At 37.1% G+C, this 14,064-nt stretch overlaps 1 protein-coding gene across 4 annotated transcripts in view; it reads left to right on the plus strand.

The window, feature by feature from the left end:
• The window catches only part of KCNIP4 (potassium voltage-gated channel interacting protein 4), a 1,168,224-nt gene that overhangs the window by 456,986 nt on the left and 697,174 nt on the right, over nucleotides 1-14,064 (plus strand). The gene's annotated exons all lie outside the window — the stretch shown is intronic.

Consider the following 14,064-nt stretch of genomic DNA (forward strand, 5'->3'; position numbering starts at 1 on the left):
AATTTGGGGACTCCAGGGGGAACTTGGTAGAAACCATAATTAGAGTTATATCCTTTTGCAAGCTACCTACATTGGGCGATTGTGTGTGTGTGCTTGTGTGTGTGCATATGTGTGTGTGTATGTGTGCATGAGAGACAGACAATTCACTCTCATTTGTCTATGTATCTATTCATCCAGAAAGACAGAGTGACAGAGAGCTATGGAGAGAGAGAGAATTATTTTTAAATTTTCAGCAAGGGGAAATTTGAAGCAAATATATAAAAAAGGAAGTTGCTGCAGATTCTGGCAAGGGGCTGATAGTTGAATTTAAGTTTGGTTAATCTTGGTAATGTTCATAGACTATGGATCTGCATGGTATTACATGTAAACTGCCCCTCCCAATACACACACACACACACACACACACACACACACACACACACACACTCTTCTGCATTCCCAAAATGTGAATTGGAGGAGTACAGCCCATAATTGCTGCAGAGTTGAGGACCATTGCCATTCAGAACTGGGAGGGCTGCAGAAGACCTTTGGAGAAACAAAACCTTTTTTTCATCTCGCCAGTTTTTAAAATTCTTTTCTAAATGTGAAATTTGGGAAAATGTAACATATCAGCTTGATAAGAAATTTTGCGACATCTTAAACATGAATGAGAAGATGGTGCAGATGATGGTGACTGTTTTCATTCAAATAAAGCCAAGGAGACAGATGAAAGGTAAGAGGATTGTAAGTACTGTGTCCCGTTAACAACTGTGATTTCTGTCACTTCTTTCCTACATGTGCAAAGTGATGACAAGTTATTTGCAGATTCCTTGAACTGTGATTTGCTCAAGTTAGGACATGGGGTGTGTGTGTGTGTGTGTATGTATGTGTGTGTGTGTGTGTGTGTGTGAAAGAGAGAGAGAAAGGCAGTTGATAAACTAAATTTTTGGGGGACTTAAATATTGTCACTGACTCAGGCAACAATTTCATGATTAGCCATAGAACTCTAACGTCTTGGGGAGGCAAAAGAACACCAGGAGGTGCCTCATGAATGTAAATAATGCAAAAATACATTGGTTTATAAGAAATCCAGAAGTTAGAAATTAGAGGTCGTGCCTAAATTTATGCTATTGTTCCCAAAAAAGTGTCTTTCCTCTGATCTGTATTAACAATGCTGTGAACACTGGAGTTAAGAAGATGAAGCTGTGCCGTATATCATTGTGCACGTTAAGAATGGGTTAAAAGAAGATGTGATTAAGGTCATCCTCCTGTTCAAATCACAGTATAATTTTCAACTTCTTATGGTCAAGACTTTTAATCTGGCTTTCCTAAATTCAATAGGTTTTACTTTGACAAGCTCCCGACAGATATTTTAAGCCGAAATAATCAGCTCATATGAAGAGTTACATATGTTTTACATAGGATTGGTGATAGTACTTTTACTGTTGAGTTTGAAATTAAAACAAACAAACCCAGAAAACACTACTATACCCTTCATTTCCTAGATTTATTTTCCATACATTTAAACAGGTTTTCTACTGTAATGAACTTATGAATCTCTAATAACACAATAACTTTTTACTTTCATGTACATTTTCATAACTAAAAAGTCATGATTGAATTCCGTATCTGCTTCATATACTTGTCTAATTTAATCCTTCTGATGGCAAAGATACCTGTTAATGTTTTGTAGAAAAAGCAATGAAGACTCAGAGAAGTTTTTTATGATGAAGTTGCTAAAGGTCAAATAAGCTAATGAGCAGTAGATTTCAGAAACTAAAACTCAGGCCATTTGACTCCCAAATCAGGTCTCTCACCTATAAAAACCCAGTTTTAAGGTGATAAAAGTTAAAAGTTAAGTGAAGTTGTCTCTTAGTTTCCATGATGGCTTCAAAAAAACATGCATTTTCGAGATGAATAAAAAGACTTAATGCTTTTTCGAAATCCTGGTATTGTAGGAATTAAATACTTAAATAACTTTAGTTGATTTTATTTGCTATTGTAGTTGTGTAGCCTTTTTGCTTGCTTCTTATATGTTAGGCTTCGTAAAAGGATTTCAATAATATTGACTTTGTATGTGAACTTGAATTTTTGATTATCTCAAATTAATTTTAGGAAGTTGTGAATTTTACTTGCAGATTTTTAGTCTGTGTTCCTGGATGCTTCATTTTCTAAGTTTTTTAGGATAAAATCTGATTTGTGAATATTCATTCTCTTTTATATGTAAGTGTGTGAGAGAAAGATGGTAATAAAATGTGCAGAAGCAATCGGATATATTACTTGGAAAATAAGTCAGCTTTTTGGAGTATTGGTTACATTTATTAATTCTGAAATCAAAGTGTCTATGCAAAATTATAATATTCTGTTTCAAAGTGACTGTGTAATTGTTGGTTTTAAACAAGCTTTCTGAAAAAGAAATTTTTTCATCATAATGTTCATATGCTTATAGAATCCTTCTATATACTAAAATATATAAGACTTCTTACATGACATCCAAATTATTTTCCACTTCACGTAAATTTATGTTTCATGTATTTTCCAAATAGATATAATTATGAGATTTCTGCTGGGGAAGAAGAAAATATTTTACTCAGTTTTTTTCTGAATGATTTGTTTTATATTGAAAACAAATCAGCATTTATGCTACCACAGAATTCCATTAAGTTTGAGTTGTAATCAATGCATATGTAGTATTGTTCAAGCTTTGAAATAAAAAACGTGGAAGAGATTTTAATAAATAAAATTATAATATTATGTAGCTTTTTTTTTTGAGATGGAGTCTTACTCTGTCACCCAGGCTGGAGTTCAGTGACATGATGTTGGCTCACTGCAACCTCCGCCTCCCGAGTTCAAATGATTCTTCTACTCAGCTTCCTGAGTAGCTGGCATTACAGGTGCACTCCACCACGCCCGACTAATTTCTGTATTTTTAGTAGACATGGGGTTTCATCACGTGGGTCAGGCTGGTCTCAAACTCCTGACCTCGTGATCTGCCCACCTCAGCCTCCCAAAGTGTTGGAATTAGATGCGTGAGCCACCGCGCCCAGCCTATGTAGCCTTTTAAGTAAGCTACTTCCCAATGGGACCAGTGATTTTAATACATAAATAGCAAAGAAAATCAGTTGTCCCTTTCCTGGCTGTGAGTTTGCCATTTGCCAGCACAATTGTAGTGCCTGTTTGCTTCTGCATCAGAGTTAGTGGGGTTTTTTGTTTGTTTGTTTTTTCATTTCATATGTCTTGTGCTTCATGGAGAGAAAGATGTGTGATTCACTTTCTTAGCAGACCCAGCACCCACCTCTGTTGTTTCTCATCTGCACAGTTATTATTTCTTACACTCTATGTCTCAAGTTGCTAAACTGAACTGGTTTTGGTGTCAACAGGCGGTGCCTTCAAGTTGTTGTAACAAGAGACTAAGAAGTGGAAAAAAAAAAAAAAGTCTATCAAGGTGCTTTTAATTTACATGTCACAAAACTGTTTGTCTGTTTACTCATTTTCCCCTAGCTAAGCTGGTCAATTGCATTAGCATATCTAAGGACTGCTCATGACCTTGTGTATTTATCCATCAATCTATTCACCCATTGATTTATTGGGTTATTTAATTAATTTAATTAGATATTTATCTGGCTCAATAAAAATATTAGATAAATGACTTTTTAAAAGTTTTAATAATAAAACGTAACCCCCAAAAGGGACAAGAGAAAACTCAAAAGCGAAGTCAACACCAGCAGAAAGACTGTACAAACACCACAGGGTAAGGCTTTTGGCTGTTGTGAGGCACATATTTGACTGTGATGTAACTAATGGCCAAAGAGAATGTCATAGTTCTAAATAACCAAAAGAAAAAAGTTTCTTGTTGGGTAACCAAAGTTTGTTCTCAGTTAATTTAGGATATTCTTTCATATTACTTTTCTGTATGCTCAGTTGCAGATTTGAAAATCTTGTTTCTATAGATAAACAATATTTGGATGAATTTTATTTTCTGCAAAATCTCACTCTAACAGTATATTTTAAATTTATAAATATCTTTAAACTCCTTCCTCCTTGTGTTAAAGTCAAGATTTGGAGCCAGGGCTTTCTGAAAGAGTATGGCAATTAAAATTGTCAAGCTGTTGCTCTGTACTAGGTACTAGGGATATAAAGATAGATATCTTTGCACTGAAAGAGCTTTTATATATCAGTACAGATTTTCCCGTAAGAGTGCTACTAATGGGTGAGTTAGTAGATGGACATGACGTTTTTATTGTATTGTAATTATTATTTACTTTTAGAATAACTATGCATTAATTTTTATTAATTATATAAAGTTTCATTTGAAATCAATTTATGTAAGTAGAATTATGAATTGATTTACAGAAAAGAATTAAGTAAATTACTGTAAAACTTTAGAAGGATATGGCATCCATTTTGAAGGTGGTATAATTAATAGCACAGTTTGAAACATACTCTTCCTGTGGAAGACTGTCAACATGAAAGGCTTATGACTGTGGAGAGGATTTATTGTAATAATGGAGGTGTGGTCTTGATATAACTTTAATGAAAATGCAGCTTTAAAAACTGGTTGTGGTGGAATCAGGGAGGGCCACAAAGAGGAGACATCTGAGCTAGGACTTAAGGGATGAGTAGGAGTTCATCATGTGAAGAGGGGAGGGCATTTGCCCTGGAAAAAAACAGTGGTGCTAAAGTGTGAGGTATCAAACAGCATCATTTGAAAAACTGTGAGTTACTTGGTAAGAATAGAAAGCAAGAGTATGTAGAGAAATAACAGAGGGGCAATAATAATCCAAGTCAACTCTTACTGAAGACTGAGTGTGTGCCAGGCACTGTCATATAGACTTCGTGTGTACTATATCCATCTTCCTGGCAGTCGGGTAAAGTTTGTATTTTCAGGCTGCTTCCTTGCCCTCCTCCATGGGATGCTCTTTATATCATAGTTCATGTGAATAGTGTCCCATTGAGTCTCGTGTCTGTGTTTTACAGATGAGAAAACTTCAGCCAGGGAAGTTAGATCATTTGCCTAACATCACACAGTTGTCAGTATAAAAGATGGATTGAAATCCAACTCATCTACTTTAGATAGAGGAGAGGTCACCCCCTCCACATGCCCCTCAGAGAGAAACTGGACTTTATCCTGTAGGCCAGTAATCTCCAACCTTTTTGGCACTAGGGACCAGTTTCATAAAGGACAATTTTCCACAGAGCAGGGCGGGGATGGTTTCAGGATGAAACTGTTCCATCTCAGATCATCAGGCATTAGATTATCATAAGGAGAATGCAGCCTAGATCCTTCACATGTGCAGTTCACAACAGGGTTCACACTCCTGTGAGAATCTAATGCCGCCCAGATCTCACAGGAGGTGGAGCTTAGGCAGTAATGCCTGCTTACCCATCACTCACCTCCTGCTGTGCAGCCAGTTCCTAACAGGCCATGGACTGGAACCAGTCCACAGGCCCAAGGTTGGAGACCGCTGCTGTAGGCAATGGGAGGCTACTGAAATATTATGGGAGAGAAACGATAACAATCAGACTAGTACTTAGAAAACCACTGTGGCTAGAGTGTGTTGGAAAGATAGAAGTGGATTAAGCTTGGAGGCAGGGAGACTAGTCACTGGATCAGTCAAGAGCTGACGAAAGGCAAACCAAGATCAACATGACAGCACCGGTGTGGAGATTACGGGATATCTACCCTGTCATTAGAATTGGGATAAACTCTTTATTGCTCTCAGGACTTGAGAGGCCTGACTTCCTGATTCTGTGTCCCCAAGCTGTCCCACTAAGTCCTGCAATAAGGACAGGAAGCTGTTGATTCAGTCTTATTACAAGCCACTGACTTGTTCTATGTTTTTTCTTGGTTGACTCTCAGTAACACACATTGGTCCTTCTCTAGCACCAGGTTTTCTCTTCTTTCTTTCTCTAATTACCTGTAGTCTTACTCCCAATCATCTTAGCTCCTGATACAGGCATAAACTGCCATTTGGAATGGAATCCAAAGCTTTTGGATGGTGTGTTGATATAAAAGACATCTTTTCTTGCTTGTTCATTTTAGTGATGTCTTGAAATCTGTTTTAATATTTCTAAAACATTCATTAATCTCAGAATTGGTTCTCAAAGAGTAGCTCATGGACCATCTGCATGAAAATCAGCTGAAGGCTCAAACTGTGCAGATTGCAGGGCCCCACCCACAAACTTCTGGAATGAGAGTCCTAGGAGGTGAGCTAGAGCTATTTACCTGGTACTTCCAGTTACTTCTGATGCTGACAATCAACAGACCCCACTTTGAGAAATTCTAATCAAGGAATTAGCAATACTGAAATTATATTTTGATTGAATAATTCTTTCTCTTTTCTCTAACTCTGTCTTACTCTGTGTAGCTCACATTTTCTCTTGAGGAAGAAATAGAGAATGCATTAGGTCTACTTGTTTAAGCAGCCTCCAGTAATAATCAGACTAGAACTCATGGATAATAACATGTCTGTACAGGAAGAAAGTGCAAAGGGTGTGTTGAGTTCTGAATTGTGTACGAACCCAATCTGTAATAGAAAAAAAAAAAAAGATAAGTGTTTAACAATCACTGTGGTCATCACATCACAAAATCCTAAACCTCTTTATCTTTTATCATCATCTGGTCATTGATGATAATAAGGTTGTTTCCATATTCTTGTTTGATCTAAACTCCCGCCCTCATCCAATCTCACAAAGGGTGGAGAGGGCAGAGCAGTGATTTTAGGGAAAGTTGCTCATGTGAAGGTATCTCAGAGGCACTTGACTCAAAACTGTCAAAGTGGGGTGTTTCAGGAAGCTGCTAGCTGTTCTGCACTGTAGGAATAGTGCTAGAGAAATCATGTGCACTGTGGAATTTTGTCAAACAAGCAAGGACACCAGAACAGAGAAGGAAAACCCTCTCCTCCTGTAGTTCCTCTCTAGCACCCTTTACTGACCAAACCAACATCCTAACATACAGCCAGCAAAGAACCAACAGTGAAAGGTACAAGCTCCATTTTCACAGAGCAGCAAAGAAGGATGGAGATGGAGTTCAGAGTCAATAAACTGATGACCAGCAAACACATGATGCTTTTAAAAATATATAGATTTAATATTTATAACTTGTTGTACTATCTTTTGTTAATATATTTCTTTGGTTATCTTTTTTTCTCTCACCTGCTCACCTGTACTTCCAGAAAGTATATTATTATGTCAGATTCACAACTATAATCCACTGGGATATTTTAATTTTGAATTGTGATTAATTATAAATTAATTTTAGCAGATGTGATAATTTTGACATATTCAGATTTTTCAAACAAATCTGCAACATACCTCTTGAAGAATTATTGTATATTTTAATAAGCTTTTAAAAGTTATTTGTTTATTTTGTTTTAGACAAAGTCTCACTCTGTTGCCCAAGCAGGAGTGTGTGTAGTGGCACGATCTCGGCTCACTGCAACCTCTACCTCCCAGGTTCAAGTGACTCTCCTGCCTCAGCCTCCTGAGTAGCTGGGACTACAGGCACGTGCCACCATGCCAGGCTAATTTTTGTATTTTTAGTAGAGACAGGGTTTCACTATGTTGGCCAGACTGGTCTTGAACTCCTGACCTCGTGATCTACCCATCTCGGCCTCCCAAAGTGCTAGGATTACAGGTGTGAGCCACCGCACCCAGCACCTTAATAGGGATTTTTATATAAACTTTCAGATTTCTAGTTAAGGCTATTTCTAAATAAGGTAAACTTTGTTATTAATGTTAGTGGTAGTGCAGTCTTGCATTAGATCTTTTTTTCATTAGATTTTCCATTTGACTCTCATTGGTATTTAGAAAGTTATAATCAATCCTTATAACATCTAATAAATTTTGAGTTAATTATCCTGGATTTATATAGCCAACACTAACACTCATGTTGATTAAATGTGATTTAATAATACTTGTCTTCTCATAAATCTTCTAACATTGAGACAGTTAAAAGAATGACATTACTCAGCTCTGGGTCAGATTCCTAGTGTGCTCACTGACAAGGTGTTTGATGACCTGGACCAATTTGCTGAGTTGCCATGTGATTAAATCTGAAATTGGGGACTCATCCTCTCTACCACATAAAATTGTTATGAGGATTAAAGGAGATAATGATTATAAAATTCTTCATACAGAGCTCATAATAAATATTTGCTTTAAAACTGTAATATGATGGAAAGTGAAAACCTTTTCTGTTATCTTTATATTTGGTCTCTAGCCCCAGATAATGGTGCTTGAGCCACCAGACAATCTCCCTAGAACTTCAGGTTGCCTAAGTGATATTTGAACTCTCATTCACCCTATTAAAGAGAAGCCAAATGTCTTTGTGGAATGGAATTTCTTATTATGGTAGGGAGTCTTAGATCTACTGAGGCAGACCCTGGGTCTTTCTCCTGCCCTCTGTAGATTGGAAAGATGTGCTCTGTTCATGTGAAAGAAATGCTTTTCAAGAGGTCTTCTCAAACATACCAAGTTGTCTGCTAGATGGACAGACAGGACTCTTGTTGCTTTTCCAGAAACTTTGCAAGTAGCAGAAACTCAAAGGCTAATCCAGTGTATTAGAATGGAATGTAAAGACACAATTTTAGGAGAGCCTTAAAAATGTTTGTAGGAGTTTATGTGGTACAAATGCATGTAACCATAGACTGGTCATGCTTTTATTCTAGAGAATTGTGAAGATGGATGTCTGTCTAGAGCTTCTTGTTATGGGGAGCAGGATAGAGAGGGAATGCAGTAGCTGAAGTTCCTTGCATTTGATGCAGCTTGGATGTATGTATTTCCTGTTGGTCTAGTGGATGTCTTAGAAGGCAGTCACAACACACCTAATGATACTTCAACTAAGAGGGCTGTCTACCAGGCAAAGAAGCCCCAGTGTTTAGAGGCTGTGGGGTAAATTGAATTGACAAGAGGTGCACTAGCTGTGACTAGAGGTCAGCCCAGAGGTATACAACCTACGTCAGAGAAGAATGCACTACAGATGGTCCCGTGGGGACTCCGTTTATGCCCCGAGAGAGCCAGCATTTGGATTCCTGACCTAAAGGGAAATCCAAAGACAAGAGAAAACTAAGAGGCACGCCACTTAACAAAAACCCTGTTGCCTGCTTTTTCTCTCATGAACTCCTCTCCTGTCCAGATTTTGTAAGAATCTGAAGCAGCAGAACAAGTGATAAGGAAACAAAAGGAGAGAAGACTAAAGAGTGGTTTTCTCTACTCCACTGTAGCTCTACAAGTCTGGAATAGGCCTGAATATAAACTGCAGGAGAGACATTTGCATTAGAGAATGAAATGTTTATTAGACTGTATTACATGGCTTCATGCAATACAGGAAATGGTGATATAGATACTAAAATGAGACTCTTTCTTAAAACATAACTGGCTCTGTAGTTTGGGATTTGCACAAGAGATTATCCAGAGTTGGGGAAGAAATATCCTCCAAAGCATTTTAAAGTTAGCAGTTAAGAAAATAAATATTTTCCTGTTATGCCTCAAGAAGTTAAGGCGTTCAATCAACTAGTCACACATATATTCACTCAACACTGTGAACTAACAAAACAAAATCTTGGCAAAACAGCCAATAATGCATAACCAATAATCATATGTGGGCTGAATGCCATGGCTCATGCCTGTAATCCCAGCACTTTGAGATGCCAGGGCAGGAGGATCACTTGAGGCCAGGAGTTTGAGAGCATCTTGGGCAACATAGAGAGACCCTATCTCTACAAAAAATATAAATTAAATAAAAAATTAGACAGACATGGTGACACACGCCTGTAGTCCTAGCTACTGGGGAGGCTGAGGTGAGAGGATCACTTGAGTCCAGGAGTTCAAGGCTGCAGTGAGCTATTGTCATGCCACTGCACTCCAACCTGGGCAGCAGAGTGAGACTCTCTCTCTCTCTCTCTCAAAAAAGTAGATGTATATCTACTTAAGGAAATCTTTGAGGAATGAGTTAGTAAAATGACTTGTATCAATGATATACTTTATTTACTGATATTTACAGTTTACTCCTTTTTGTTTCATATGACCACCTACATGGATTTCCACCGTAAAACAAATCTTTTCTCAGATACTCGGTTTAAAATCACAATTAGTTGGATACAGTAGATAATCTATCTTTGGAGGTAAAATGGCCATTTCTAAGATCCTGTGCCAGGGAATTGGAAAACATGAAATTTTATCCAGTGAGTCTGTGACTCTCCCAACATACATCAGCTTTATTCTTTTTGTTTAATAAGTTATTGCTCTGCATCTAAGACATTCCCCTGGATTTTTCATTTTTAAGTTGCTGGCAGTTTAATTATGATTATGTTATTTAGAATAGCACCCAAACCTACGGAAAATGATTCTTATCACATTAGTTGAGGCCAACACTAATATAACAAACAAACCTTAAAATGTAGATGTCTTGTCGGAACAAAAAGTGTTTCTGGTAAGCATACAGCTCTATTTCCAATGTCATTTCAGGCCAGATGTGGTGGCTTATGCCTGTAATCCCAGCACTTTAGAAGGTCAAAGCAGGAGGATCGCTTGAGCCCAGGAGTTCGAGACCAGCCTGGGCAACATAGCCAGACCTTGTCTTTAATAAAAATAAAAAAAATTAGCTCAGCATGGTAGCACACACTTGTAGTTCCAGCTACTTGAGAGGCTGAGGCAGAAGGATCGCTTGAACCCAGAAGATCAAGGCTGCAGTGAACTATGATCACACCATTGAACTCCAGCCTGGGCAACAGAGAGATCTTGTCTCAAACAAAAAACAAGTGGCATTTCAGAGACCCAGTTCTCTTTCATCTAGGGCTCTGCAGTCTTCCACACATGCCTTTCAAAGTTGTTGGCAAAGGCAAAAAACTCATGAAGGATCATCCCTGGAAATTTTCATGGGCCAGCAACTTCCACCAGAGTCCATGGGTCATTTATTTATTCACAAGACCATACCTACTGCAAGGGTGCCTGTGATGTGTTGTCTTGACATGTTCTCAGAAGGGAGAACAGAGGAGATTGGTCACTAGCTGGCCAATCTCTGTCGCGTCTGGCATATACTACCTTTATGCAAACTGTTGTTCCTATAATCATGCTTTAAAAAAAATTGTATAAGCCACATTTTACTTTAAAGTGGGGAGTGATGTGGAGATTTTCTGTTCCCTTTCCAGATCTTTGCACCTGCTGTTCTTTATGCTTTGAATAATCTTCCCATAGAACCTAAGGTCTCCACTTGTTACCTCCTCAAAGAGGACGTTTCTTAAATTCCAAGTTGAGCAACCTGGCCACCCACTCAGACACACACTAACATACTCTCTACTTTTCCTGCATCCTCTATGCATCTGTAAAGCTTCATGGGAAACTCATGATAAATGCCAGTTCCTTTCATTTGCATCAAGCTGTACTAAGCTTTAATTCCTGTCCAAGGCTAAATAAATGTTTTGGGTTAAGTAAAAACCTTTTGTTACAAAGAGTTTTTCAGATATTAAATGAAAAGTGTGCACTTCTGGGTTTTTGTGGTTTGACAGAATGACTTGTTAAATGGATTTGATTCAGTTGTTAGAAATTTTATTTCCTAAATGAGTTCATATTTCTAATGATTCCTGAATTACATTTGTAGTGTGTTTTTTGTTGGTGGGTGGTTGTTGTTGTTTTTCCTTCAGTCTTACTACCTTGGAAGTATCTTTAGAAGTCTCTTGTTAAGAGAGAAAAGCCTTAACGTATGGGTGTTATGGGGTTGAGAATGCAGTGGGGTTGTGAGAAGGAAAGGAACAGAGATTTCTGTGCTCCATGGAAGTAAGTAAATATGTTGCACTAGGTGATTTCTCCCTTATCAAATTCAAGTGCTTCTATTCAGGCATATCTTTCTTCAAATAAGAAAAGTAGTTGAATTAATGTTAGCCCATTTTTACAGATAAGTTGACAGAAGCCCAAGGAACTAAATGACTTTCCTAATGTTCCCAACCTGTAAGTTTATGAAAATGAATATACTTCAAACTTATCTGTTAAAATTATGCATGAAATGTATAACTTCAACGATTATCTGCATAATAATATGAGTATCGTTCAAAGCAAAAACTAAAAAGAACGCTTTCCACATATCCTCTGTTCTCAAAATTCTTCTGTAGTATTATGCAAAAGGTAAATTAACTGTTCAGAAATAAATTGTAGTCAGCCAAGAAATTGAAACTCTCACCAAAGTTATCAAAGTTCACTTTTTCTTCAAATCAAGAACTTTGGGATATCATGTCATACTTTTTCTTCAAATCAAGACTTCACTAAGTCTGGAAGGATGTGTCAAATCTGTGTTTATATCAGTTCATTCTATGAGCACTTTGGGATTAAAGACTCCCAGTGATAAAAAAAAAAAAAAAAAAAATTGTCCATGTTCTGAGTCTAACTAATGGCATATTTTATTTAGAGGACAAACCCAGGATATCTACCCTCCAGTCCTTTGCATCACTAAAACAATTTCCAAAGATGGAACTGTCTGCAGAAAAGAGTAACACAATTAAATATATTATTGATGCATCAGGCAGAAATTAGAACACAACTCAAATGCATAACGATATAATTTCTTAGCTGTACCACCCTGAAAAATAAAGGTATAAGACGCTAGTGAGCTATTTATGATGGGACTGCAGAATAATAAGATTAATGAAATGACCTCATGTAATTTATTTGCATCACAGGTTTTAGTCACTGAATACTTATGATTGCAGCAATAAAGGTTTTTTGAAAAGTCATTGGAAAACTCAGCATGGCAAGGGCCTACTTCCTAATCAATTGGAAGGGTATTGATTTAGTGCTGGAAGGATTTTTTTTTTTTTTAACTCTGTGTTCATAAACTGAGTGTTTATGTGGCTGGGATTCTCTCTTTTTCTTTCTTTATTTTACTCAATACAAAAGTACTGAGTTATCCCTCATTGCCAAGCACAGTGCTAGGTGCTGATGATCAAAAGAAACTAAGTTACAGTCCTTGATCCTCTAGACCTCACTCTAGCTCACAGACATATGCAAATACTATTTAATGAAAACTATCATATGAACATTCTATTGTGCTGTGTCTAAAAGGCTATCTCAGAAGGCTTCTTGAGGGAGACAGCTTTGTGTTGGATCCTAAAAAACATTCAATGCTTAACTTTAGCTAAATCCTCTTAAATTATTTTCTTATAAACCTTAATTCATACATGCTTAGACATTTCCTCACAGGATCCTGTAAAATCCCTGAGGTGAAGTGCTGGCAAGACCTTATGCCTGAATACCATCAAACTTTTCCTTGGCGTGGATATCTGGATATTGATATCTCAACCCTTCAACCCTTTTTTATTTTCAGTAGATCTCTTTGCCTCTGACAGTTTGATTAATCATTAGGAATTTTACTTTTCTCTGCTTTCTGGAATCTGTGTCCCTGGTATGGATTCATTTACCCACTGCCAACACTGATGCTTTTTGTCTTAATTCCTGCTTCCCATGTGATTGTGACATATTAGTTTTATTTTTCTATTATAGTTTACTTAATCTGAATATCCTAAATTTAAGTATCTTTTTCCATATTCTTTATCAGGCTTACTGAATTTATACCTGGCTTAAAATAGAGCATTTTTAAAACCATATGCATATTCTTTAATTTTGTCACATTTCATTTGTCTTGGCATTATCTTTCCTCTTTTTCCTCCAAAATTTCTCCCAGGCTTAAGAAAATTCAAAGTTAGAAATAAAAGTTTGGAAATAATTTAAAAATAGTAGTTTTAAAATCAGTTGAGTTCTTATTCATGGGGACACAGTTAATGATTCTGTTGCTGCTATAGATGTATATTGGAATTGAACAATTAAATAAATAGATGATGAATATGGGAGCCATATTTATCACAGTTGGAGTGGGAGGTTATGGATAAGCAAAGGGATAAGGTTAGAATGATCTGTTTGGTAATGGATTAGAGTCAGATACATCAGTAAGAATTCATGTTTCGCTTAATATAGGTACAGATAGGTACATATAGAAATATCCACAGATATGGGTAAATACATATACATGGGTTAGTATGCAGATGTATGTTCTCTTTCTGTGTCAATTGAGAAGGCCTAGAAGCAAGAATACTCCAG

This window comes from Papio anubis, chromosome 3 (assembly GCF_008728515.1).
Source record: "Papio anubis isolate 15944 chromosome 3, Panubis1.0, whole genome shotgun sequence".
In the NCBI taxonomy this organism is placed as follows: domain Eukaryota; kingdom Metazoa; phylum Chordata; class Mammalia; order Primates; family Cercopithecidae; genus Papio; species Papio anubis.